The sequence below is a fragment of the Corvus moneduloides genome, chromosome 2, assembly GCF_009650955.1.
Source record: "Corvus moneduloides isolate bCorMon1 chromosome 2, bCorMon1.pri, whole genome shotgun sequence".
NCBI lineage: Eukaryota > Metazoa > Chordata > Aves > Passeriformes > Corvidae > Corvus > Corvus moneduloides.
The window spans coordinates 76,714,726-76,742,599 of NC_045477.1; positions in this window are offsets into that span (position 1 = coordinate 76,714,726).

A 27,874-nucleotide genomic window follows, 5' to 3' on the forward strand; every position below is an offset into this window, starting at 1 on the left:
AAGACTGTGACAACTGTTCTCCTGACATCTTGTCAATGCAGAGAAAGTTTTAAAGTAAAAAAGCCACATATTTTGAACTGAACTTTATCTATTACAGTTTATTAATTAACAGTTATTTGCACTTTATTCATGTTTTTCAGTTCTTTTCCCCCAAAATAAGTGTAAGAGAAATTAATTAAAATTTTTTAATGAAGATTATAGTTCAAACAGATATGCCTCCTTTATTTTGAACCTGGGCCCAAAGTAGAACAAAGTTGCGGTGTCACATACTTGCCATATATAAATCAGCTTGCTCATTTATTTCAGCTTCTTCTGAGGGTCTATTTCACTTTCAGGGCTGAAATCCTTCCCACGAAATAATTTTCCAAAATAATTTTTACATTCTGTAAAATATATATGTGGAATACAAAATAAATAAGTTTTCTTTGCTCCATTTTAAATATAGACAACTGAAAAATTAGTACCATTATTTCATAATTATATAATCTTCCATACTACTGTATTTTTCTCCATGGCTACTCGACTTTGCAGTGTAAGCAGAAAACTTTATTGTTTGTACTGTGTGCTTATACAAAGCCAACAGTCGTAAGTTTCATTCTTTTCCATTAAAAGAAAATGGCAACACTGATTAAATGGTACCTTTTGAAAGTGCAAGGTTAATCCAGTGGAAATCTACTTTAATGAAAAAAGGTTCAGTTTTCACATAAGAGCTACAGATGTAACCCTTGAAGTATGAAATTTAGATGGAAACTCAAAATGTAGAAATGTGCTGGAATATGCACAAATCACCATTGAACAAGTAACACTTATGATGTACATATATTTAAGTTCAGCTATTAAAATATTTCTGCTTGTTTCTGTGAAAAACAATCTAATATTGAAGTACTCAAGACACAGGGTCAAAAGCAATGACAAATGTGTTATATAGGATATTTTCTGTCACCTTAACTGTATTATATCGGAAAGTCTAAATTCTAGGATCCTTATTTTTTGTTTATCAAGCTTCTTAAACAAAGCATATTGATTTAAAGGAATATTTTTTCTGAGGAAGAGGTCTAGGTAATGTAAGAATAAGCAATGTAAAGCTAAACTATTATTTTCACCTTTATATTGGTGTTAACAATTATAGATGTTAGCTTGAAATAAAGTCTAAATATAATTGAAGGTTGAAGTACAACTGCCCTTCCATTTTCCAGTTCCTTATTCAATAACATACTTTCCTTGTAGAACATGTTAAGTTCCAGAGCTTACAAGTGGGAGGTCAATTACCTGTTTTGCTCTTTTTTTTGTTGTTGTACATATTTCATGATTGTAACTCTTGACATATTTTTGAACCAGTTTATTGATTTAACTGAGATTTTATTACATTGTGTTAGCAAAAAAACTTTTAAAGAATCTGCAAGTATTTCTACCATTAATCCTTTTCCTTGGTCCTGAACAGCTGGGATAAAAATGCCTGTTTGGAAACATGACACAGAACATTTCAAGGACAGATGTAATTATTTAGTTTCTACCGCTGAAAAATTTGTTTTTTGGCAGTCCATCCAATTGGAAACTTGAATCCTTCTACCTTCTCACCTGAAAGAAAGTTATTATAGCTAAATCTTTGGCCAGAACAGGTCACCATAGCTCAATAACCCTTATGTTAAATACTGTCATTGAAGAATACAGTTTATGGTGATGGGACAGTTTACTTGTCTGCGTGGCCACCTATAAATTATGAAACATTCTAGGCTGATGCAATTTATGAGCAGATTCAGGGCTTACAGCAACAGAAAATGACAAAGATGCAGTAAGACTAGTTTTGGACCTAATAATGATAAACTATGGGTAGAAGAGTATCAGATATTTACATAGCTGTACTAACTTTCCATTGTGCAGGTGAGATCACACATTAAGATTCTTATTGAAGATTTAAAATTTTATGCGAGCTTCTGTAAAGAAAAAGAAGGTAACAGAAACTGGTGAAGCATAAGAAGTGCCATCTACTATTTGCAGCAGTTTTGCCAGGCCCACTTTAGAACTGGGATATAGAAATGTATGGAAACATAACACCATTCAAAAAAAAATCTAATAATCTCTTCATAGCACATTGTTTAATATCAAAATGAGTTGGAAGTGGTGAGACTGACCTAAAAGGCAACCAATTTCCTTCTTCTATTGGTCTGGATGCAAAACTTCTACCAGAAGTCACATAGGGACAATATTGGAGCATGATTTTGTGTTGTAGCATAGTGGGGAAAAGAAAAATAAGTGATTATTATTGAACTAGAAGTCCTACTTCCAAAGTTTCATTATTTTAATGGGCCATTATAACATTATGACTCATGCTAGAGTCCTCATATGGATAAAGCTTTCTTAATTTTTAATTACATTTTTATCTAGAAAAGGCCTACAAGGAAAGGCAAAACATTTTCAACATTTATTCATCATTATATTAACTGCAAGTTAGTCTCCGTTTCTTTCTCGCCATAAATTTATTCTGAATTTCTTTGTCACTGTATGGAAGAAGAGGATGTGTTTGGCATACTTAGCCTAATCTTCATTTCCGATTTATACAGTCAATTCGCAAATAACTACTCTAATTCCACAACTTGTCACTATGAAAAGTAATTCCAATATCACAAATAAGAATTATGTTACTGCTCTATGACTCATTGGTATAGTGCTTAAAAGTCATCACATATTTCTTCATTTCTATTTCTACACTCAACACTAGCAGTGTTACCAATACTGTGAGATAGTACAACAAGGACACAAAAAAAAAAAAAAAAAAGAGAGAAACAGAATAGGATTAGTAAGTAAAGTGTGTCTGTATCAAGCACTGCTGGCTGAAATACTTTCAGAACATGGAGTACTATACCTGTAGAATCTGTGTCAGTGTGATACTGCACCACCATGACGAGAGCAAGGACTAAATATGCTACCATTATGATGACACAGCTACTCTATTTGAAGGACCCAAGCTATCATTTTTGAATTATTCTGTGGACAAATCATCCTGTCTGCAGCTCACACAGGACTCAGTACAGTGTCCTGCTGTTTCATATTATCATCTAAGATGAAAATAGAAGATACAGATTTTTGCATTAATATACATCCTAAAAATGCACAGCATTTAAAGTGAATTTTAGTGGTCCGAGCACAGAATTCCCTTTAAAGATTATGAAGACATTCACATATCCATATATGCATATATATGCTACCTATCTACACATCAACATATCCACCTATTCTAAAGTGGTTCCAAGTAACAAAAATGCCTCATGAGATCTAAGTCGTACAACTGAGACTAGCAGCATCAGACTTTTTATCTTAATTATTTTTAAAAGTAATTTGCTAATCTGGAAAGAGAACATTTACTTTGAAGCTTAGATTTAGAATTAGGATATGTGTGGATTTATTTGTTTGCATTTTTTATTATTAATTAAATTTTAAAAATTAGAAAAATAATTAAAGCAATTATTAGATACATTTTTAAGTATTAAATAAACAATTATTGATTATTGTTGTATTTGAGTACTGCCAAATGTCTCAGATCATGAATTCATGCTAAATTTTGCTTAAACATGCAATATAAAAAGACTAAAGTTTTTTGACTATAAACAATGTTAAAGCTGAGAAATACATTATTAAATTCAGTTTTAATTTAACATTTGATTCTGATAATTCCTCTTAAAATAACAGGATTCCAAACTATGGCTACAGTTAATCAGCATAGCTTCAATGGTATTTTAGTAAAATATTAAGTGCAGAAGAAAGTTATAGGTAGCAGCTGGTGTGTGAAGGATACATTATTACCCATTTTCTAGTAGCTGTTCTCAATGGCACCAGTAGCTGTTACATTATAACATGCCATAAATGTGACAAACCTTTAATACATTTATGGTGAGTTGACCTTGGCTGGGTGCCAGGTGCCCAACAAGCCTGTTTATCAGTCCTCTTCAACTGGGGAGAAAAAAATCAGAAGGTTTGTGCACGGGGTAGTTGTAGGTACAAAAATGCTGTTAGTGAGGATCTTCTTGTTATTTTTCTAAGTCCGTGAGAGACTTTTCTCTCTCACAGAAGAGGTAGCAGGGAATGTAAACAACCAAGCCACCTGCAACCTTGGAAAGTCTTGTTTATGCTATAGTAGAAAATATTTTGATAATGGATGTTTTAGGATTTTGGCCAATCACCCCCAAGGGGTGGCTGGTCCTTTGTCCAATTAGACTATGAAGAAAAAAGTCTATAAAAGAGTTTGTAAAATAATTAAATAAATCAATCTTGCTGCACAATTCCTGCCTGCTGGATCTCCTCCTCCTCCTCCTCCTCCCTATAGCTGCGGGACACGGTGATATACCGTAGGAACCAGGCCTGCGGTAATAGGTAGTAAGAAATAAAATCAAATCTTAAAATACCTTCCCTCCATCCCTGCCTTCCTCCTGGGCTTTATTTTATTCCTGTGTTCTCTACGTCCTCCCTGCACAGTGGACAGGGCAATGGGAAAAGGGATTTGTGTTTGACACATTGTGTCTACTACTCCTTCCTCCTCAGGGGGAGCGCTCCTCACAGTCTTCCTCTTCTCCAATGTAAGGTTCCTCCCATGGGAAGAGAGTCCTCCATGAACTTCTTCAGTGTAAGTCCTTCACACAAGCTGTAGTTCTTCATGAACTGCTTTAGCATGGGTTCCTCCCATGGGGTGCAGTCCTGCAGGAACAGATTGCTCCAGCGTGGGTCCCCAATGGGGTCACAAGTCCTGACAGTAAATCGATTCCAGCATGGGGTCCTCTCTCCAGGGAGCCTTAGGCCCTACAAGGAGCTCTCTCCAACACAGGCTTCCCATGGGGTCACATCACCCTTTATGCATCTGCCTGCTCCACCACAAACTTCCATGGGCTGCAGGGTCACAGCTGCCTCTCCATGGTCTGCAACATCAGCTGCAGCGGAATCTCTTCTCCGATGCCTGGAATACCTCTTCCCCATTCTCCTTCACTGACCTTGGTGTCTACAGAGTTTCTTACTCCTTTCTTTTGGCTGCTGTTGCACAGCAGTTTTTTCATTTTTTAAAATATGCTATCACAGAGAGAAAATGAAGATGTTATTTTTGTGATCCTACTCATGCATTAAACCAACAGTTTCATTTGGTCATCAGCTTTATTTAAAGCCAATCTATATAGTTACAGAGCATTTTAAATTTACCAGGAAATAAATAACTTTCGTATAAAACTTGTTTCCAAGTTTACAAGCCTTTTCTCTCTTCATTTCTCTTCGCTAAAATTACGGGAATTCATCCTTGCAAGTTTGGATTTTCATCATTTTGATATTAATTGCATTTTCCTTTCCTTTTCCTTTTCCTTTTCCTTTTCCTTTTCCTTTTCTTTTCTATCCTCCTTGAAATACTTATTTTTATACCTCTATTTTTTAGGAAAATTACTTTTTATTTACTTTGGTAAGGACAGTTGTATCCTGCACAACTTCAGTTGATTTGTCATGTTGTTAACAATTATCCACTAATTTTTTCCTTTTTTTTTTTAATTGGAATAGCATTCTTTCCCCATATTGAACAATGCATTATTGCAAAAAATTGCAGTCCTGCCATCAATACTCTTGCAAATATTTCTTAGAAAATCTGTTTATTTTGACAGTCTATGTCTACATTGCCAAATAAAAGAAGATTAGAGTTTATTAGCTGACCTTCAGACTAGATTTCACAGGCTGGTTTCTCTTGACCCTGCTGAGGCTCTAGCGAAGACAAGCCATGTTGTATTTTTTCTCAGTCCCTGATCTCCTCTTGCTCTCAGTTATGCACCTCTTTCCTTGAGGTGTTTTTATTTCTGTGTGTCCTAACCATAGCCAAGGGAAAAGCCAACAATTAAAGAGGGTGGATGAACAGGAATTTCATCCTCTGAGTTGTTCCTGGTCTTTTATTATTTGGCAGTGCAGTAATTACTTGGCAGTGCAGATAGACCTGGTGGGACTCTTTTACTGACAGCTCTGAAGAGCCAGTGCTTATATCTGTCCTCACTGAAGAGGAAAATAAATGGAATACATATTCTGAAGCCATTTGTGCCAGTGTTTCAGACAGTCATCCTTCCCGTCTGTGCCTCTGCAATCCAGCCTACATTCAACCAATCCCACCAAGAAGATGAGAAATCTGGGATGTTTTGTAATTAAAGCCAAATAAAAGCAGATTACTTTAAGCTGTGTTAGATGAAGATATTCACATTTGATAAAGTGATTTTTTCAGCTACTGAGATTTAAAATGTTTATGATTGGAAAACAGTATTTAAACTCTTACTAGTTTAGCTACAATTTAGCTGAATTTGGTAGTTCAGCACACACTAAGGAAAAATGCACTATTACCTCTGTGAAGGCAACAGCTTTTCAGATGAAGTGGTTTGCTAAAAGAGCACTTACTATTTTATAACATTTTTCAACCAAAGGCTTTGTAGCGTATTCTCTGTCAAATGAATATCTACCAAAGTAAAATACTTTACTCAGCAAATTTCCTATACTCTTTAGTGCTAAATAGACACTGTATGGTTGTAGGCTATTTTCCATCAACACATTTTGTATTCCAAGTGACAGCTTTTAGTTTTTATTAAGATGTCATGTTTCATCTTTAAACTATTTGACAACCTTGACATTAACATGTACTGGAAAGAATATGAAACATGATGCTTGTCTACTTACAGGATGCTTGACTCAGGCCATAGACAGTGATAGATGAATCAGAAAAAAAAGAAACTGATATTTTGGTGATGTGGTCATTCCTTCTTCCTTTCCCTTTCCCTTTCCCTTTCTCTTTCCTTTTCCCTTTCCCTTTCCCTTCCCCTTCCCTCCCCTCCCCTTTCCCCTTTCCCCATTCCCCTTTCCCGGAATAACTGTGTTCTTCAACAGATGCCGTATCATTTCATTAAGCAGTTGTACTACTATTCCTAAAAATATTGTGACAGCTATATGCAGCAGAAAATATTTTGAAAACTTCTAACAAAAGCATAAACTGAAGTTGAAATACTTTCTTTAAACTTTTAAAGCAGAGCTAATAGAAGCATGACTGCAAATTTGGAAAAAAATTTGCATTTCAAAAGGAAGACAAAGTATAGCAATACATGCATACAATAAGTTACAGAAAAATATATTTCAGGAAGATTTTTCCATTTTAGTTTCTCTATATTAAAATCTGTCTTTTCAGCACTTTTTCTTCATGTTCTCACTTTCTGATCCTTTCCTTCATAATTCACATGACTTTTCTCCCCTCAGTTTATCCTCTCAGATGTTACTTTCTGAAGTTCCTCAACTTCCTGCAAGTCCTCCTATGTACCCAGCTTTTTTTCACTTCACTGCTCTCCTGCTCCCATAAAAGTATATCTTAGTGATCAGTTCACCACTTTTGTCATATGACTCCTAGTGATGCATTCTAGATTATTTGGTTTCAAGCCAAATTGTCAGGTCAAAAGCACGAGTAGCAGGGAGGCTGTTCATTTGCAGAGCACATGCCAGGTGTAGTGAGCTTCCAGCAGCCAGAAGGCAAAGTTGGATTCCCTCCAGGCAAAAATTCTGTCCTACTTTTTCTGCCAGTTGCTGGACACCAGTTGGTCTACCTCACTCTACAAAAAGAGACTTTAAAAAAAAAAGCTAAATGTCACCTATCACCTCTGGGTCCCCAGAACAGTCAGAAGTGAGCTGAAACTCGGAAGATTCTGTTCTTTTACAGACTGTATTTTTTTGCATGTGTTGGATGGTAGAGTGGTACATTTAAAGTAATTGAAGAAATAATTATTCAATTCTGCCTTTTATATTCAGTGGAGTGAAATATGCACTCCATAAGACAATTTATCTGTAGAGCTAAGAAGGTAACTAGGATAGATCAGACTGAATTTCACCTAAAGTTGCCTGTTTTTCTCAAATGAATATAAAAGAAGACAGAGGCAGAAGCATCAAATATTGATGTTCATCTATTAGAATCAAGACGTGTTGAAACTGAATACAGATATATGTATCAATAAGAAATTAGGGTTTACTGTGATAGAAACATTTAGGTGACTGATAATTCAGTCCAGTTTACAACTTCAAAACAGCACTGCTTGACTATCATTGACAATAGGCATCACCCATACCAGTTGTTATCACTGTCTGTTTGAAGCAGACATTCATCATCTAAGAGCACACAGTACCTTGGAGTGGATGCTCTGTAGTTCCTGCTAATGGCTATGGACCTTGCCATGATTTTAGTCACTGTGCTGGTTTTGTCAAGGTAGAGTTAATTTTCTTCACAGTAGTCACCGTGGGGCTACATTTTGGATTTCTGCTGAACACAGTGTTGACAACACACCCAAGTTTTAGTGATTGCTGAGCAGTGCTTATTACATGGAGTCAAGGTCTTTTCTGCTTCTCACAGCACCCCACCAGCAAATAGGCTGGGGGTGCACAAGAGCTTGGGAAGGGTCACAGATGGGACAGTTGATCCCAACCATCCAAAGGGATATCTGTTTGGTATCACATGATGCCATACTCAGCATAAAACAATGGGGAAAGAAGAAGGAAGGTAGGGACATTTGAAGTGATGGCATTTGTCCTCCCGGGTGACCATTACATAGAGTCCCAGTTCCTGGAGACGACTGAACAACTGGAAGGAATGAATGAATTCCTTGTTTTGCTTTGCTTGCATGTGTGCAGTTTTTCCTTTACTTATTAAATTTCCTTTATATTAACCTACAAGTGTTCTCACTTCTACCCTTCCCATTCTCTCCCCCATGCTAGAAGGAGAGAGTGAGTGGCCGTGTGGTGCTGAGTTGACATCTGGGGTTAAACCATGAGAGTCACCAAGTGCAAACTGGCCAGATGTGAGAGTTCTTTGATGAGGAAAAAAAAGGAGGTGATCCAGCGTATCCCATCATCCTCATCACTTTTTTTTATGCTTCTTCACTAAAAAAAAGGGAGGAATCTTATTTCTTTCTAACATAGTTCAGCTTATTTTGGTGACTAAGAATGGTTCAGAATTTGTCAGGCGTTTTTCCTAGTTCTTCTGCATCTTTTTTCCATCTTTCAGGTTTTCCTGTTTGCGCATTTTCCAGTTCTCCTTTTGAGCAGTTCAACCATGAGTTTTGTTTTTCTTCTTTGCCTTTATATGTTCCTTAAATACTTAAGCTTAACTATGTTGCAAAATGTCAATGCATTGCTGCTGGACATTCTAATTTGGTGTGCTTATTTCAGGGTCCAGGGCAAGTAAACACTATTTATGCTTTGCTTAGTTTGTGATGCGTTATGTCTCCTGAATGCAACAAGCCTCTACTTTGGCTACTAACCTGAAGCAAATCTGCTTCCTTCTCCAAATATGACAGTGAACCATAAAATCTGAGAACAAAGTATTTCACTGTTACAATTTTAGAGATTACTGTATCTAGATATGCAAACATATCTACCCCAGTGAAAACAAACAAACAAACAAAAAATTCTCCTAAGAGTATAGATTCTGTTTCCACTCTTTCTAGATAGCTTAATTTGTAACCCATGATACTCAGACAAATTAAGACTACATACAACATTTACTTTCAAGTTAAAATCATGACCATTTGTTTCCTCATTTCCTCATCACGACCATCAGTTCCTCTAGCAATCAATAACAGTTTCCCAGCAAAGCTATTTTTTTAACCACTATAGATAGTTTAAATGGCCTATCAGCTTGTCATTAATTTGTCTGTTGTCACTTGAGATGTGTCAGGTCACGCTATTCATAGTTTAAGCATTCCAATAGCATCAATTAGTCAGGGCGCTATACCATATAACTTATACTGTCCCCTGCAGAGTATTCCAGGCAGAATGTGTATGGACTGGACAAGCTATAGCAGAATCCTATTGTTTTGATACTGTTGTTCAAGAATTTTAGCTGATAGCAGGAAACCAGCTTTTTCGCAGCTCCTGTGGAGTTCTGCTCAATGGACTGGCAAGAGAGAGTAGCATTTTCAATAGATTTCCCTGAAAATATTTGATGCTGACAACTTGCCTTTAGCTGTCAAATTGTAAAACTGCCTCCACCTAAGTGACTGACCAGCCAAATACATTTAGGTTTCTATTTATGAAAGGGCAGGCTTTAAAATAAAAAATGTAGTTTTTCTCTGTCTAGACATAGCCACAGGAAGCATGAGATATGACAAAAAATTTTTCAGCATGTGTCACTACTCCAACAGATGTACAGGTGCACTTGGCAAGAGCCTTTTAGCGAAAGTCATGGTGAAACCACACACAATTTCATTAGCACCTGCTCTTTTGGTGAACACCTGTGAACTGCTGGCACATATCTGGAAGAAATGGGGAGGAACTTAGATAATCATCCTTAGCTCTGTGAATACTGTTGTCTTTTGAGAATTTCATCAACTTTTCACCAAGTGGATTTGACATCCTCCATGCTTTTAGAATAAGAAACATATTGCATTTCCAACAGACTTTATTTACACTTACATGTGTCAAATTAAGTAAGACTAAAAATGTGATTAGTAAAGGAAGCTGTAATTTAGAAAGAGGAAAAGTAAATTTTTCTGTAGATTTTGACCCACGTACATTTTTAGAATACTGGAAGTCTGCAGGGAGGGGGGGTCTTGGGATTCAGGTGAGGATGCAAGTTTTAGCCTCATGCCAACTTCCTTTTATAAGATCTTTGGCATTAGTCTAATATTTCCTGTTTCATCACTCTCTGGGGGAAAGAGGCATATAACTTTTCAAAACAAAAGTGTTTCATAATGTTTTGAAAAAAAACACAAACATCTGAATTCCTCACTGAACAAGGATTAGGAAGTAAACGCAGTGAAAATTTGTATTGGAAATTCACATAGCCTTATTGATGACCTTCAGAAGTATCTGATTTATGCTACTTCTACAGATTGTCTCAGGATGAGATTAACTGTCTTTAGTAAGAATTTCCCTTAAGAAGTAAGAAAATCAACATTTCTATCTTAAAGCAGAGATATTACTTTTAAATCCTTAAAGTTGCATACTATTAATTACACCCTGGGGTTTATTTCTAAGAACTTTTAATGCTATACACACTTTTTCAGAGCTGTTCAAGATGAAGGAAATTGTGCCCAACAGGCTACTCTATATAATTTTATTGGATATCAGCATTTCCAAAGGAGCCATCCATAAAAAAATCCAGCAAGTTTGTTCTAATCAATACATTGCACCACTTTCTACATTCACTTCTTTTATGAAATCCTAGAGAAAAAAAGTTACTTTGAGAAAAAAGGGTAATACCCAGTAGAGATGTTTGGTAAACACTTTTTACACAGTCTTAAATGAAGCCAAGGTTTTGATTGCTCTGGTTTGGGAACAGAAAGCAATACAATAAATTTGTCATTTTGTGTGCTTTTATCTGAATTAATTTAATAATGATTCAAAGTAATGCAATAAAAAAAGAAAAATACAAGATTTTAAGTACAGGATTTGAACATTTGGATATTAGTTTGAATTTGGATATTAGTTAAAGCAAAACTATTTCTGGCAGTGCTTGGGAAAATCCCAATAAAATAAGAAACAAAACCCCACAAACTAACAAAAACAACAATTACAAAAATGAAACCCAAACAACCTTGTTCTAAATGTCTTATTTTGATGGTGTTGCTTTCCCAAGATAAAATTGCTTTTTGATTAAATTTTTTCCTAACCAGCTCTAAAAATGACTCTTCAGGTTAGTTAAAACAGTTTGCTATTTATTTTTTATTTCTAGAAAAACTATACAGTGTTTGAAACATTGTGGTTTTTTTGAAGAAAAGCTAGGTGTACATTAGTCAATCTTAGTGTACTTCTAAATACTTTAAATAATTTAAAAGTTTTAAGTAACTGAAGTCTACTTTCTCTTTTTTCCCCCATTTTTATTTTTTTCATTAATTTCCTCAATTTCTCTAAATCTATCACTTGTGTTTGTTCTTAGTTTTTTATATTGTTAAAAATATATATATATATATATGTAATTTATCTAACCTTTGCATCCTAAGTTTGTGTCAGATATTCAATTTCTCATTATGGTCCCTTCTAAATTTTCCCAGTTTTCTTTCTTATATATCTTTCTTCTTTGTGAAAACATTCCACATGACTAAATCAAGCTTTTTAACCAGGGCGCTTTTCTGAAAATTCAGTTTATTATTGGAGCAATTAATGTACTGACATTAAGAAATGTATATTTTCTGCTCTTCAATATTTTCTTATTCCCTATGTCTGAATGTTATTCTTCTCAGCTGATTATTTTATGCATATTTCTCTTCTTTTTACTCCATACTTATCTCTATTACATCTCTTGCTTTTCCCCAATTTTATTTTCTCTTTGTTATCTCACATTTCTTGTATCTTATAAAATTCCTGGTTTATCTTAAATCTTTTATTTCCATTCCTCTAGTGAGCTGGTTTTTTCAAAGAAGCACTATGAACTTTGCTGTTTTGGACTTAGCTTCCAAACAAGCAAATTTGGTGAGTGAAGCCAAAACTCTCCCTTCTCCTTCTTTGTGATAAAAATTCCTCTTTCCATTAGCTACTGAGTTTGGAGTGTAAGTGAAAGATTTTTTCTGCTCTATTGTTAATAATAAGAAAGGCTTTTCAGAAAGAAAGCAAACACTGTAGATAAGTTCTTAAAGCAGTCTTATTCAACAAATGAGTTGCTACAAGACTGAATAGGAGATAGAAATAGAGGTGAAGTACCCACTCTTCTAAAAAGTGATTTTCATCCATTCTCTAACATTATATATGCTGTATTTTTAAGGCTAATGGCATAAACATGAAACTTAAAAGTAATTGCTCTTTCTAGGCTTTTTGTTGCTATACTTTATTATTTGTTTGCTTTATCAACTAAAAGTCAACCACAGAATATGAAGCTATGCCCTTTGTTGTTCATGCAAACTGATGACTATGGTCTGGATGTAAATTTTAGCTAAGAGAACAGACCACGAGAAACTTCTAGATATAACATTAGAAACGTCCAGATATTGCAAGTAACAGAGCAAGAAATTGGAAAATAATGCTGTAAGAGATGAACAGGTAACAATATTCAAGACGTGGGGGACAACATGCTGAGATGGCTGAGATTTGAGGAGAGCACTGGAGGCCTGTGGGGGAAAAGAGTTTTATAGATTCTTTACAGAGGGTGATGACAGCACTTGTACTAAATTTTCTGCTCACATGCATGTTCTGATTAATATTTTCACTATCAGTCATGATAAGAGCAAGGGGAGTTGGAAATACATGATCTTTAAGGTCTCTTCCAACCCAAAACGTTCTGTGATTTTGTTATAAGCAGACACATGAGTTAGGATAAGAAGTCTACTGAAATTAGTCTTACTGTAAAAGAAGATAAACTGACTTGCATAAGATCTGGAAAATGATGAAGGGAGGTGGGACAGAAACCTGGCAAAACCCCCTTCTCTGAGCCACAGGCGGCAACAGAGTTTGATCAGGCTGGACAGAGATACAAAAGTGACCTTAGAATTTTCACTGATGAATGTATCTTAAAAGAAGAATAACAAGCTTTCTACCCTAGAGGGGAAATGATTCCTCATTGCTTTGTTAGTTGGCACCATCTCAATTGATGAAAAGGCACTTTTGGCAGCCTATACGGAGATTATGTTTTTACCCTTCTGGCTGAAATGAAAGTAATGATGAGAAAAGAAATCAGAATCAGCAGTGACAAAGCTCAAGAAATGTTGAGACAAAAAAAGCAGCAGCACTTACTTATCCACCAGGACAAGATTCAGCCTTACATCAGGAGAAGACTAAATCTGAAATGACTGAAAAAGGCCACTAATAAAAGAGAAATTAGTAAATGCAAAAAGTCAACACGTTCCTTCAGTGCCTCCTTGATGGTTCTAGAAATTTTAAAAGCTTTAAGATGTCTAGTCTCACACCATTAATAGTATGCTTGAATTTACAGATTTCTTCACATGGAAATCAGCAGAAGACCAAACATAGAATTGTAGAATCACAGCATCCTAGAATCTGTTGGGTTGGAAGGGACCTTCAAAGATCATCCAGTCCAATGCCCTTCTACAAGCACAGATATCTTTCACTAGGTCGTGTTGCTCAAAGCCCCATCCAACCTGATCTTGAAAATTAACAATGAAGGGGCATCCACAGCTTCTCTGGGGTACCTGTTCCGGTGTCTCATCACCGTCACCATAAGAAATATCTTCCTCATGCCCAATCTAATTCTGTTATCCTTCAGTTTAAAGTCATTGCCCCATCACTCCTGTTACTCACTATAACTTATAATCAAAATCACAGCAAATGCCCTACAAAAATCCGGGTAGATGATATCTGTAGTTCTTACCTTTACAACTGATGCAGTCTGCGCATTGTAGAAGGCCACTGGATTATCCAAGTATATTTTGCCCTTGGTAAAACCATGACGTCTTCACTTCCCTATCTTCCATATGCCTTGACATGTCTTCCGGGATGATCTATTCCATGATCCTGCTGGGCACAGAAGTGAGGCTGGCTAGCAGGCACTTTCCAGTTGGTCCCTATTACCCTGTTTAAAAATGGGTGCAATATTCCCTTTTTTCACCCAGGACTTTGGCTGACTGCCATGCCTTTTCAAATACAGGAAGCAGCTAAGTGACTGCATCAGCCAATGACCTCATGACTCTCGCATGTATCTTATTGGGTCACACAGACTTGTGTAAGTTCAAGTTCCCCAAACTTGATCTACCATGAAGGGAGGGATTTTGTTCTCCTAATCTATCTCTTGAGGTTCAGGGACTTGAGAAATATGACAGGACTTGTCCTATATTTGAAGTTTAATGACAACGGAAGCTGATGATTTTATATTTTTCCATTTCCATTTCTAGAGTTTGTTCATATTATTAAATAGCTATGATTAGTCAGCCCATTAAAAAAGAAAAAACAAACCAAAAACAGTTGATGCGAAATACTTATTTTTAAAAATAAATACGTAATTTCTAAAAAGCTTTGATATTCTCTATGCTAAAAGTCTTTGTTGAATTTATAAAAATGTACATTATTTTCTTTTTATATGAACTGTATTTTTTGTTCAGTTGTTGCAGCAGTAATTGAATTATAATTCACAATATAAGCATTTTTCACATCTAGTTTCCCATATTTTCAAGTTTGTCCTGTCATATGCCAGTTATTTCTTTTCCTTGTTTGCCTTGCTTTGCTTTGGCCCACCTTGCCTCACCTCACAACGCCTTGCCTTACCTGGCCCATAAAAACTCAAAAACTTTAGTGAACAACATTTCATGCTCCATCTTCTGTCATCAAACTCATTCAAGTGTTAGTTGATGTAACTTGGCACACATGTATATCAGTGCTCCATCTTCCTCTTTCCTCATTTTCCCAAAAGAAAAAATTTTACATAAAATGTTTAATCTGTTTGTGTGCTTTTTTCCAGGAGGGACGAAGACATACAAAATGCTTCATCAGAAGAGTAATGGATTTTTTGGGTTTTGTTTCATTTTTGTGAAAATTGATCATGCTGTCATGCTTGCAGTGAATCATAAATACTTTAATAGCTACTCAGAAGAATGTGGATTTAGGGTTTTTTTGGTTTTTTTTGTTTTTTTTTTGCTTTATTAATGTAATTCACAGTCTTTTCAAAGCAAATTCAAAAAAGAAAAACAGTTTTGAAACAAGATTGATAGGAAGAAAAATGATAAGAGATCAACTATTTCACCAATGTTCATTTTGACAATCAAAATTTCACAGTCTTTCTAGAAAAACTGTTCCAGTTCTCAGCTATTATTACATTTAGAATAGTTTTGAGTTTGTTTTGGTTTGGGTATTTTTTATTATTTTGCTTCTCTTTAAATCAACCTACAGGCTTCTTTTGTTTTTTTTCTTTCCTTTTTCTTTTTTTTTCTTTTTTGCTAAACTTTATATTTTCTACTACCTAGAACCCAACTGGTTTTTATGGCCAGTGGACAGAAACAGCCATTTCCAGACAACGGTTTGTCTCATTCTAGGAAAAGATATTAATTAGAACAGATTTAGTGTCTTGATCTCTCCAGCAATGATAAATGGAATTTAGAACTACTTGATTGGATTTAAGTGTTTAATTTGAAATATATAAAATTCATCAAAAGACATTATCTTTCATGAATTCTGTCAAGCTAACAAAGCGTGCATAGAGGAGAAAGCAGAAAAGCATATCAGTATAGCAGGGAAGATAAGCATTTAATCAGGCATGAGATAGTATTCCAGACTGTAATTTCTACTTAGAAGAGAGAATTGAGTCAGATCACATCAACATAGTAAGTAAACCAGATTTTGTTTTAGCAAAAAAAACCCCAAACAAACCAAAAAACCAACCAAACAACAAAACAAAAAAAAAGAAACAAAGAAAACCCCAAAACAAAACAAAAAAACCCCAAACCAAACAAAAGAAAACCGAAAACAAACAAACAAAACAAAAATAAACCCAAATCAAAACCAAAACCAAACCCAACCCTTCTAGAGGAACTTTGAGAAGCAGACAAAATACACTGGCCTATTTGTGAATGAAACAAACATTCCAGAATATGGTCTCAAGAGCAATCAGTACAAGCTTTGGTATCAAAATGCATATGCTCATTGACATTTATGACTCTAGCAGTACCACAGTTGGAAGTTGTGAAAAAAAAAAAATCTGTTCAAAAAGAAAAACAAATGAAGCAAGAAGATAATGCAAGAATAAAATTATTTTGTATTTAGATGAAAACTATTTTCTTTCAACTTAAATAACATGGCATTAAAAATTTAAATCTCAAGTGTGAACACAAAGCAAAACCTTATACTATAGATCTGGGATGTTTCCATGAAATTTGATAAGCTGGCTTCAGAAGGAAAACAAATCAGGGAATGAGCAGCGTTGGGTAAGACTTTGAAGGCATCAAGGAACAGAAAAAACAAATAATAGACTTTCTTGTTTTAAGAGGACACTCCCATGTCCTCCAGCACCACTCCACCTGCAAGATATTTGCAGGATTCTGTACAATGATGTTAAGCTCTTTTTGTTCATAGGCTTTGATAGCATTGTATACACACTGTGATTTAGCATTTAATTTTTAATTTAGGTATTTAATTCTAGTTTTCTATTCTGTGGGAAGAACACCACATAAGTGAAGATTTGCCTTGAAGTTGTCCCTGCAACATTTCATTGGCTGACCTCTCAGCCATTCACTGTATTTTAACAAGTGACAGAAAAGGGTTTCAGGCAATCTCTCTCCTGATATATGTACCAGATGCCTGGACAAGAATAGACAAGCCTGCAGGATCATTGTTTTGATGCTTGGTATTTGACAATATTCTAAAATATTAGTGTTTTGAAGCTTGTCCTACTGTTTAATATCACCAAGGGCATGAAGATAATATGAACTAAGATGATTGATGCAGTAGCTGAAGACTGTTCCAATTTTGTAGCTGTACCAAAGAAAAATTAAAACTGGGCCATGACAGATTTTAAATCAAATAGGGATTTTATTATAACTTTAAATATATATATAAGATAGAGAACTCACATTTATTTTTTACCCCTTAAATGTGACCAAGTGTTGATAAGATAGCTACCCAATACAGAGCATTTCAGTATACAACCCCTGTCAGACAGAACATCTTGAATTGAAGAAAAAAATCAGAATGGCATCTCCTTGGGTCTTGTAATTTTCCCTTGATTTCAGAACTTAAATGGAGAGTTTTAGGTATAGCACAGGTACTTTCTTTTTTTTCCCATACTCTACCTTTTCCACTTCCAACAGCACATAACAAGTTTTCTTCCCAAGAAAGGCATTTTCAGAGAAATAAAATTTATTTCATATTCAAGTATGTTTTTCCTTGGTTTTGTGTGTTCTTTTTAAGCATTAACAAATATGCAAGATATCACTTCTGCCCTTTTTAAAAAAAAGCATTATTATGTCTTTCAGAACAGTCTATTGACACAAATGTCTTTGTGCTGAAATTGGAAGCTTGAAGGCAAAATGCGGTTTGCCTTGAGGAGAGTGGTGAGACACTTTAACAGATAATGCCAAGTATGCAGAACAGGTCTTTATTGGTCTGAGTACATTACTCTTTGAACACTTTTTGCTTCCCTTGTCTGTGCAGATATTTAACATTAATACTTGTGATTTATTTTTTGTTCATGATTTCTAAAAAATGTAATAGCAAGGGCTTATATTCTGTTGATTTCCTTTATGATTCAGATACTTGATCTGTGGGGGAAGTGCCTCAAAAACATCTGACCATGAAAGACCCATATTTAGGTATAACCCAAAGAACACACAATATATAAACATAAAGTTCAATGGTTTAATGAAAGGTTATGTTTTTGTAAAAACATAGGCTTTTGCTTCATATAGATTTTTATTTTTTCATAGTGATTTGAAGGGAGGTTTAAATTGACAGTTATGAAGATGCTAAAAATAAGACTAGAATATTTATTGTCACTGAAGAAAAATCTCTTTCAAGATCAAGATATTTCCTCCAGTTTCCACCAATCAAGAAAGAGGTGTGTAGGATTTAATAACAACCTAAATGATCCACTGACAGTTTTACCAGCTAGGAGATCCTGAGCACAATGTGTAGGTAAGGCCAATGAATTCAACACTACATAGATGACTGGACTCACAATAAATCTGATAATTCATCAACTGCACCTACAGAACAAAATTATTTGTAGAACTTGGTTTGAATGTGCAGATCAACATACACTGGCTGTTGGTTTTCAGGTGGAGTCTGAGCCAGGAGGGTCCATGCTTTAAGTTGAAAAGAAATGGGTATCTTTCATCTTCAGTTCTGCAGGAAAAAAATCACAAATGTCTATAATTCATCTTTTAAAAAAATATATAAATATTATTGTATTCTAAAGATCTTTAATGCAAGTATACTATTAATTGAATGGAAGATTAATATGTCCTAGTTATGATGAAGTGTTATACTGTGATTCACATAAACTTCACTTATTTCATAAATACTTACTATACAAAGTCTTACATGGGATTTAGATTAGAAAATATTGTGTAACTTAGTACATATTTTCTGGTTATCTTTAAAGTTGGATTAAATAAAGCATGGATGGTAATAATAATAATAAGGAAAATATAGCAAGTAAGAATCCTAATGTAGGTTTCTATATTCTGTTTTACTTATGAGCTCATTGTGCAGAATCATTTTTTAGTCAATGGGCTCAATTAATCTGTCTTAATATTGATGGCTATTTTTGATACTCTGGGGTTTCTGCAGCATTAGCACAAGACTGGCAGACATTACAAAGGACCTGTGGGAGAGCTGCATTCTAGAGTGGCAGATGGAGGACAGAAGAACACTTAAGCTCATAAAATGACACCAGACATCTTTGTCTAGGCAATTTGTTTTTCCAGCGGTCAAGAGATTCAAGAGACCTCAGATATTTCATCAACTGAACAAATGTAGTTGTCTACAGCCACAGTGTTTCTTAAAGGATGTAAGCTTCCTAGTACCTTCATCTGCAGCTGAAAGTAAAAGAGATGTCAACTGTATTAGTAATAATAAATTCTAATTATTAAATTTGGCTTTCTGAAAAGATAGGAGTTTCGTTCTGCATAAGTATTTCCTCATGATAAGGAAGCATAAAGCTGAAAAAAATAATCAAATTTATTTTAAAATTTCCATTATAAAAGATAATTTAAAATAACTGCAAATTTCCTTCATGGCTAGTTACTCTCACTCTCTGAAAGCCTGTTTAGTTTCCCAGTCTTTAAAACTTCCATTAACATTTTTTGCTTTTCTGCTATACTGCATAGACGTCTAATTTCAAATTCTTTTTCCTTGTGTACATAATCATAGTCTGTGATTTATTCAGGCATTTAATCTTGCTCAGAATAAACCACGTGTATGTAGAGCAAAAATTGCTCACAGTAAGATATGCTTTCTGAACTTGTAATGATTTTATTGTCGTCAGGGTTTTTTTATTTGCTTGTTTTTATATCTTGATATTCTTGAAATGGTTCCCTTAAAAACCCAAAAGGATCATTTTGAATCATTTAAATCAGAACTGGACAGACCACAACACTGATGTTGAAATAATACAACATTTTTATTTAGTATCGCTGTGATATTATCCTATTTCCTAGCTGCTTCTAGATGGTCCCTGTAGAAATAATTGGATTGGTGACTTTCAATTTTTTTTTCTTTAGGTATTTCAATTCTGCTTTTGGTTTCTGTAGAAATTCCACAGATAAAATCAAAGGCTTACAGAAAAATTATTATTGCACCATTCACAACCTGTAATAGAAGACCTAAATTAGGACCTCTGACATCTCCTGTCTTAAAGGAATGGTTTTCCTTCTGCTCTATGAATGAGATTAAGTTAGAAAATGTGCTGCTTTCTTCCACAGATTCACTCAATATGATAGCAATTAAATATGTGCCTAAGTCTGTAAAAATGTCATCACACAATGACATGGAATAAATTCCTTATTGAGGTAGACAAACACTTAGCATGTGTTCCATAACATATTGATTGTTTTTCAGTGGGATGTTATATCTTTTCATAATGAGCAGCTCTGACCTACTTGTCATGAAGAAAGCATCTTCATAGATGGTTACCATAGTAAAATAGCAGATATTAACATGGAAGATCAATTTTAAACTTCAATCTGACATTTTACGAGACTACAGTAAGGAATATTGAATCCTAAAGAATACATGTTCATTTACTTTTAAATTTACTTCCCTCTGACTACCCCTAGGTCATACTAATGTTACCCTCTCTGACTTTCACATTTTGAAAGTCGAGTCAAATATTCAAAATATTTATTCCATCAGTTAATTTTGGAGAGCCTTGCAGATGGATTCTCATCTTTGATGCTCTCAATTGCACCCGGATCTCATAATGAGAGAGATTACATGGATAATATTTAAGCAATACAGTGCCTGACATTTTAGCACTTTTTTGAAGTGTGTTTTTCAGAGGAGGATATCCTTTGGTTAAAAAGAAAAAGCAGAAATAATATATAAAAAGTTAATTTAGGGTTTTGTTGTGTTTTGTGTTCCACATGTATGTCCTGACCAAGGCTGCACAGCTATCTGTGTATTGCATCCCTACTAATGTATATGTGTAGCAGAGATTACAAAGAAAACTGAGTAGGCAGTCCACAGAACTTCAGAAAGCAGGACTTCAAAAAACATGAAACCAAATCTATAAATAGTACTATAAAAGATGAAGATCTGACCTTATATGTCTGAGAGATAGCTTAATTAAGAGAAGAATTAATTATTAAGGCAAGTTATTTTGGACAAAATAGAAAGGCTAGGTTTTGTAAATATGTTTTGCCTATATTTAGGCATACTCATGTGATGTTCACACATTGTGTGAGATTACTGCTTCATTTAATCATAGAATCATAGAACGATTTGGGAAGGGACATTAAAGATCATCCAGTTCCAACCCCCCTTCCATAGGCAGCTATGCCAGCCATTAGACCAGATTGCTCAAAGCCCTGTCCAACCTGACCTTGAACACTTAAAGGGCTGAGGCATCCACCACTTCTCTGGAAAACCTGTTCCACCATCTCACCACATTCATAGTAAAATATTTCTTCCTAACATCTAATCTAAACCTGCCCTCTCTAAGTTTAAAGACATTCCCCCCTGTGCTATCTCTACATTCCCTTGTAAAAAGTCCATCTCCAGCTTTTCTGTAGGGCCTCTTTAGGTGTTGGAAAGCTTCTAGAAGGTCTCCACAGAGCCTTCTCTTCCCCAGACTGAATAGCCCGTGCTGCCTCTGCCTGCCTTCATAGAGGAGGCCCTCCAGCCCTCTGATCATCTTCATGACCCTCCTCTGGACTGGCTTAGACAAATCCATGTCCTTCTTATGTTTAGGCCCGCCCCCTGAGCTGGATGCAGCACTCCACGTGGGGGATCATGATAAATCCCCTGAGATCCCTCTCCAGGCTCTGGGCGTCTCCTGCTGGCCCTGCCATCAGACTGTGGACTGTAGGACAGATTGGCATCCCCCGGCAACTTTAGTTTAAATTCCTCTTCACTAGCTTATCAAGCCTATGACTGAATATGCTCTTACACTTTTCTGACAGATAATACTCCCTTCAGTCCCCAGCAGAACAGCTTTCTCAAAGTCAGTCCCATGATCTAAGTAGTTGAATCCCTGGCTGCAGCATCAGCCCTGTAACCATTTGATGACTTCAGATTTCACTGGCCCTTTCAAACCCCTTTTCTCTGATTGGGAGGACTGACAAAAAACTAACTGTGCTCTGCAGACCCTTACCACCCCTCCCAGGACTTTGTAATTCTTCTTAATACTACTCAATCTGCTCCTGGCTGTATCACTGGTGCCCATGTGAAACACAGCAGCAGATCACAGTCAGTGAACAGTACAAGGCTTGATAGTTTTTGGTTGACATCCCTGACACAAACCTTTGGTAAGCAAAATGCCTCTCTAGATAGCACATCAGCTCAGCAAATGCCGCCATACCTCTCAGAAGAAAATCATCTACTACTCTTTGCCTTTTCTTAATTTTGCCTGTTGTTATATGAGGAGCAGACGGGCTGCCTTCCTCAGCTCCAGTGTCTGTCCTGATGTGACAGGTCTTCTCTCATCAGCCTGCAGAGCAGGGAAGCTGTTCTGCAAGGGCATCTCAGGCTTTGGGGGAACTCTCTTTCTCTTGCAGGTCCTTTCCATTGCAAGCTTCCATTCTTCTGCATTTTTGCCCCACCTGCCTTCTATGTGTGCCAGTGGGGGAGGTTTTGGTTGTTTGGCAGTGGGCTGTGGGTTCACTGCAGACTGCACTTCAAGCCAGCTATCTAAGCCCTTTCAGCCTGTCTGATGCTACACAGCCTTCTCACCATCTCCTGCAGCTCAGCCACGTGCTGCAGGAGGTCCCCATCCTGGGTACACCTTTTGCAAGCAGGTCTGCTGCCTGTCCCTGATGCATGAGAAAGATCCACTGCCATGCCAAGGTCTGACTGACACACCATGACCTCATCGTGCTCCTCTGCCTCCTCTATCCACTGTACTCCTGGTCACAGTGCTCACCAGGGCTGCTCTTTGTGGGAGTGACAGGCAGCTGTCGTTACTCCTCACCCTCCCCAAACCTTGTCGGCTGTTCTCCTGCTCATGGTGGGTCTCAGTGTTTCACTCAGCTTTCCCCATCTCAGGAAAAAAAGCCCCAGAACACATGGAAGGTTCCCAGTATGAAAGAAGGTAGCTAAGATAACACTAATGCTATATAAGAGATCTTTGAGTACCATACCCCATGCCAAAAAAAAAAAAAAAAAAAAAAAAAAAAATTCTATTTCTAAGATGTTTGTAGGAAAAAAGAACTTGAAAATTTTTCTGAATTGAAATGATGCATAACAAAAACCAATGATAAAAATGCTGACTAAATTTCTCAATTTCTATGACCTAGATGCCTAAAAGTTAAATTTCTTAAAAAGGATTCCTATGAAAATATTTTCTATAACAGCTCAAACTTAATTTTTGTTTTTAGTAAATTTCAGTACACAAAAATGCTTCATGGACTTCATTAGAATACCCTTTGAAATTAAACCCTAGGTTGATATTGTAGTAGAAAGTGATTAGTCTAAAGCACTTGGCTCATAAAGAAGAGTGAACACAGCTATTATAAAAGTAATACCTGCTGTAGGAGATCATACTGACATTTTTATTAGACTTATTTTCACTTTTCATAGGAATATATTTCTTTTTCAAGATTATGTGAGATGCTGAAAAGCACTGACTACAATTCTAATGAATACTTTTTCATTCAGTTTCCATTGTAGAAATATGAGGTATTTAAAACATTATAGATATAAATGCATTGTGTGTTTTTTTTCTCTTTTTCCCTTTTTATCTTTTACTCTTTCTATGACTAAGTGCATCACTAGGTGAGCACCATAACAGCAAAAAGAGTAAAAGTAAATTAATCACCAATTATTATTCAGAGAAAGTTCCCATTTATTTCAAAGTTTCAAGGGGACTGGTAGGTTGATCTATGAATGTCCTGCCTGCTGAGCTCCTGCTGAGAAAAGGTCAGTGTCATTCATTGTGTCATTTTTCTTTTCCGCTGTTTTTGCTCCTTTTCTGTTAGTCAGCAATTCTATACTATGATAATTATTTTCTTTCTCTAGACTGTTGGCTGGACTTTGGCCCTAAATTGTATGGCTTGTGTGGCAGGAATAACCATTAGATCCCAAACTTCAGTAGAACAAATACAAACAAGTTCTAGTAAATCCCAGGATTAAACACGGGGAGTAGGGCTGATGTTCAGTCAGTAGCCTCTGTACCACCTGACTCATATTACCAATCTGTTTTGATAGTAAAGCAAGTAGAAATCAAGACAAGTTTTTAGGCTTAGGTGAGGTCTAGTGACCAGTGATCTTTGCAAGCAGCAACACCACCATATCTGATGGGCCATGGTGTTACAATACATTCAGGAATAACAAGACATTTAAAACTTTTGTGCATTTATTTTATCATAATAAGAAAGATGTTCTTGATCTGCTGGCACTCCATAATTTAATAAAGAACTGAGTATGGTTAATAAATTAGAAGGATATTCAAGGAAATCAAACAAAAAGTTAGACATGGTACAGTGTTACGGAGAGCAACTTTTTTAGATGAACACCTAGGGGGAACAGAGGGTGGTCAGAGTCCTTTTCATTGTGTTTCATCTCGAAAAAGCCAAGCCCCATTTTCTGCCCACTACTCCAGCACACTTCAAAATCAGCTTTAGCCCACAGCCCATAGTTCAAGATCCTCATTTTACTTTTCCCCGGTTATCTTTACCAGGAAATGTAGTTGCTACATACAGCTATTGCTAGTTATGGTAAAGGTTAACAATTTTAAGAAATTCTGAGATTTTAATAGTTAGGGAAATAATTTGTGATTAACATTTTGTCCTGCTTAAGTTATCCTTTTGGAGCTCATTGCAATTTCCATACAAAATTTTCTTTAGTTTGGGGTTTTTTGCTTAAATTACAACTAGATGAGTGGTACTGATCATTCTTTTGCACGACAGCCTAGTGACGGAAAAAATTGTATAAGTACATATAATACAATACATAAATATAGATTTTATAATAGTTATACAAATAGATTTTATAATATATATGCTTCTGTATACATGTATATGCTATTTAAATAATGTAATAAAAACCAACGCTTTCTTGTCACGAGCTGTGGGTGCAAAGTAGGGACTCTGGTCATATATTAGAAGAACTGAATTTGAATTATTATGTGAAAGCATATTCATTTAAAATGAAGCGTTAAATGTGGATTCAGAGTACATCGGCAATTCACATAAAGCTCTCAAGTGTACAACTAACAAAAGACAACTGAACTGAAAAACATGAGAAATCAAATATTTTGTTGCATGAAAGGTGAGCGGAATGAAAAATAGTATCTGCACAATTTTAGAAAGGAAGAGCAAAGATTGTTGTTGAAATAGAGATGGTGGACATGCAATACTTTGAGACTACACAAACATCATACAATTACACTCACCAAATTTTCAGACCATAGCAGTTTTTATCTCTTGAAAATGTTTTACTGTTTTATACAGACTTTCAGGTTCACTGCCTGCAACCCTGTTTTTGAACTTGTAGTCTTAATATGCCATATCTTTTACTGCGGTCTTAATTTACTTTAGTTTAAAAAAGATTATTAGAAGATATGGAGTGGTCTTTGAAATTGTACTAGTTTGAAAGCAAACTAGTGAGAGGCACCAAGTCAGAACAACAATTTAATAGCAAAATTTAAAAAAATAAATAAATAAAGGCAGAAAACACTGGTTCAAACTGACAGAGTCAGAATACAACCTGACACCCTGTTAGTCAGGGTGGCGGTAGCAGTCCAAAAAGATGGTGGCTGCAGTCCCCTGAAGTGGTGGATGTGGTTCTGTTGAAGCAGTGATCCTGTAGAAGGGATCTGCTCTTCCTCAGAAGGTCCAATGGTGGTTATGTAGCTCTTGTCCTCTGGGAATCCAGTGGAAAGGGTGCCTGTGGTGTTTGGAATCTCAGATTATATCCAGAATGGAATGCTTGGTTCCTCCCTCTGGGTGGAGCATCTCACAATGGGATGATGAGTCATGAGGCCAGGCATTGGTGGGCTCATTAATCAGACGATAGTCTGGAGGGAGGAGGCAAGGGAACACTGCCCCCCTGGTTTCAGCAGCTCATGAGGATGGTAATAGAATACACTGCAACCCAGGACAGAAATGTAATTTGCTTTTTACAGAGAACAGAATTGCAGACCCGTCAGAAGTATTCTTTCAAATATATCCAATCATATCCACCAGATAGAATAATTTCCTGAGCTGCTCTGTTTTTAACCCAGTCCACTCCTGGATAATTTTTCAGGGTGAAACCTAATTCTTACCTAATCCTTATCAAAGGGGAATTGTTTATTGCAGGCATTTTCTTCTGAAGGAATACAATGAAGACAGGCAAACAACAATATGTTAATAACAGGGAGTAACAAGTGAGAATCTACTAATGGCAGCACACTCACAAAAATATTTCTATCTCATTCTTCTTGACTACTCTTCAGCATCAAAACTAGCAGTAAGACATTTCTCATTCAGATGCTATCTACATTTCTAATAATTTTCATTTTCAATTGAATACAGAAATAACTTTGTCTTCAATAGTAATTTTAGCTCTGTACCATAATTTTGAACATAATAAGATTTGTCAGGTAGAAGCTAAGACACAGACTGATGTGAGAGTAGGGGAGAGCACAGGTAATATGAAATGCTGGTCCTTTCTAAGGAAAAACAATAAATAATGAGAAACAGTGAGGTTTCCCAAGATCTGACTATTTTTTAAAATAGTAATAAATTGCCTTTTAGATTAAAAGTATGTTTCCATGAAGATTTATAAATCTCTCACTAGATATGAGAACAAACTACTTAAAAGTGCAAACATTGTTTGCAAGAACTATTATAACCATGTAGTGTTGTTCTGCTATTTTTTAAAATAGCATTTTAAATAGGAAATGCTTATGAAATTTGCTTTAATGGCTAGAAAATGTGAATTATTTGTTTCAACTTATTTTAGAAGATGATATTTTCCCAAAGGTTATTGACCTAGACCACAGTTCTAGCTGTCATAATTTAGAGATTTATTAAAATTACAATAAAATAAGCATCTACATTTGTAAAGAGGAAAGCTATAATACAATTATTTTTGTTCAAAATATGAGGAATTTATTAATATAGTTCATACAATTTTATGGGAATTTTTAGTATGCACTGAATTTAATGAAAACGTGAGTATTAACTAGAAGAAATAAACATGTATATGAGTTTGGGAACAGGTCCTTGTCAGTGAACATTTTGTTCAATTACAACTGATAAATTAGGCATAAAAAGTACCTCACGACAATGAAGATAATAATACTACTAATAAGAAAGACAAATACTTCATGGTAAACAAAGAAGTCTCTTAGTTGTTTTCCCAGAGAACTGCAGTTCAAATAAATGCAGGGGGAGTGACTAACATGCACATTTTCAGAAAGAAAAACTGAATACTTTCCTTCTGCATATGTAGAAGATAAGTTAGAGCTGTGATTATATTATTTATATTTGAATACTAAAACGAATTAAAACAAAAGAGTGTAAATATGCACATACAAAAATAGGACAAGAAAATTTAAAGATAAAATAGTGGTTTTTAATAATTTTAAGAGTATTCAATTTAATTGGGAAGATGTGCCTTATTCTTGATTAGTATATGTTAAAAGAAGTTTAATTCATTTGCCCACATTTAGCATGATTTATGGATTCAGGCATGGGTATGGCAGGCACTATACAATATCTATGGAAGACCCTCTGCACTCTGAAACTGCAAAAAGCCAGACTCCATCAAAGGGAATTCCATAATGTCACATGCCCATGCGTGAGAAGTTTATACAAGCTCACAAGTT